Consider the following 2,751-nt stretch of genomic DNA (forward strand, 5'->3'; position numbering starts at 1 on the left):
CATTGTTCATTGTATAAAAACACTTAATTGAGCACCTATTGTTAATAAATTTTCTGTGGGAAGCAGTCTTTTTCTAGATTCCCTTTTGCAAAAAGAATAGTTAATATGCTCAATATTTTCAAATTATATTGGGTACCTACCTTTAATAGACGAAATTTGAGAAGGCCTATACTTAGTTCATTCTTACATTTTCAGTATATGCAGAAAATTTTTGAAATTGATTTTATATGTTTTGTATTAAAATTCATACAATTGAAATTGTGATCTATCATATACTTTTTTTGAAGTTTAAATGGACATCTTATAAAAGAGAAAAGTAGGAAACATAGAAATCAGTTGACTTTTCTATATTCAGAGCTAGTTCATAGTAAAACCAAAGTGAGAGATCAGATGTTTGATATCCAGACAGCACCCTCTCCCTTATGTAGAGATTGCTCCTCACATAAATTATGCTTTCTGTTCATCTCTACCTAAGGCTCAGATAGTAAGTTATGCTATCTTGAAATGGCTAGTATAATTCTTCCATAAGTCACATTTTCATTCTGTGGAATAAGCCTAAAGTGTCTGAAATGATAGTCTTGTATATGCACCCACATGATGAGCAACCTTGACTAACTTTTACTATAAGAACTGGACAATTGTGCCTAAACCATGTGTCCTATTAAAGCACTTCAGAAGACCTTAGTGCATCCTAAAGACATTGGTTGTCCAGAACGCCCTGAACTTATCTGACCCTTTCCATCTTTTGACAGACAGCAAAGATAAGAGGGTTTACTATGAAGATACGAAAAGTACTTCATGCGTTTATGGAGAGGCTCAAATGCATATGTTTTGATAGATTGGAAAGTATTTTATTCACTCCATCCAAATTGATTAAATTAGAAACTCGTAAAACTTTGAGAATTTTTTCTTTTATTGATACAATAGCTACTGTGTATTTTCTTTGCATCCAGTTGCTATGGTATAATAAAGAGAAAATATGAATCTATAAATATTAATATTTTGTTGCACTAAGTCTTAAAGTCATAAGAAAAAATGAACACTGCCACTAAACTATAATCTTTGCCTTGATTTGGAGGATATTTGCCAGACATTTGAAGATAATTCTATTTGCTTGGCTTTTCTCGTCCTCTTTCATTAACTGGCTAGTTGCATAATATTCTACATATATCTCAGAAATTACAAATAATCGTTTTTCTGCACTTTTAATGACAAAAGGTACACAACAAAGACATGTGATATCAAGACTTAGGCAGACTCCATGAAGTGACTGCAAACTTCTCAGAGTCTGCATAGGTTCTGAGAGTGCTTCCAAAGACCAGCCCTTGACATCAACTTCTGGAAAATGCTTCAAGAAATATTGCCAAGGTTAACAGTGAAATCGAATGTTTGCTAGAGAATTATAAATGCAAAGTGATTTTAAGGTTTTACATTTTACCTTAAACTTGATCTTTTCATTATGGAAACCAGGTTTGAATAAGCTGGTCAGTCACCTAAGGATGTCTCTATGTTTTCTTTATAGATTGAGTGGAGGTCAACTTTTTAAGGAAAGACTGACAAACAAAGCTTCTCCATTAGAGAACAAGGGAACAAATAACCTTTCTCTTTCTAAAAGATACATTATTTATATGAGTCAATGTTGCATTCCCTATATTTAAAAATTCTGCAAAAGGCTCCTGTAATCTTGTCTCAGAGGCATAGAGCAAAAGTTACTAGGTTTAATTATAGTCAATCTGTTATTAAGCATTATGTCTCATCAATGTCTCTTTGTAGTAGGTTTTTTAAAATGCATATTATTTTCTTTGTTACAAATATCCATTGAAAAACACTGGAATGTAACACAAAAGTTGAGTTATTTAACTGCTACGTGAATAAGATGCTGACAGTGTTCGAGCACAAAATATGGTATATACCTTAAATAATGTCTCAATTTATTTACTTTAAATTGACTAAAAAGCTTATTTACATTTAAATTTCTTCTCCTGAAGGGAGCCTTTTCAGCATTTATAAACATCAAAGAAAAGCACTCATAAAAGCACACTAAAAATATGGAAATTATACATTTTTGGAAAATACACATTATAGCAGCAATAACATGTCTGGATATAAAAATACATAAAAAGTGTTAATATAAGCACCATTGCATTATCATCAAAAGAACTATAAATTTTGTAAGATAGATATTTTCCAGATATAAAAATATAATTTAGAAACCAAGCATCATTTAGAACTACTTTTCTCATATAGCTACACTTATGAGACTAGAACATTCCATTTCTTACTGAACCATTATTCTCTGGGAATTTTTATAAAGCTGTCATAGAAAAACTATCCTGTACAATAATGGCACCCAAATGAAACAAATATTTACAAATTACAAGGTATGGTAGGGAAAGCACTTGCTCTTCTAAATGTCCATGTGGCAAACATCACTCAATATTTGCCAGTTTGTCACATGTCCTTTAGAACATGACACCCTGGATTAACATGGAAAACTCTACTCAATGTCCTCCAACATCTGAAGATAACAGTGTGATCCTCTTCCTTTGTCTCATCAGTATTTCCATTAACTCAGTTGAAGATTACGTTTATTTTTATCACCATGCTGTTACTGACTAATAAAGCTCACACTCAAATTTCACAATCTTTATTACATGATCTCCCGATAAACCTGATTTGACATTTTGTGTATGTTCAATTGATTTTTTGAAGGTTTCTTGTAAAATTTAGTATTAATTTCAAGAGAATTTC

This window comes from Mirounga leonina, unplaced genomic scaffold, assembly GCF_011800145.1.
Source record: "Mirounga leonina isolate KUSES-001 unplaced genomic scaffold, KU_Mleo_1.0 Mir_418, whole genome shotgun sequence".
Taxonomy (NCBI): Eukaryota; Metazoa; Chordata; class Mammalia; order Carnivora; family Phocidae; genus Mirounga; species Mirounga leonina.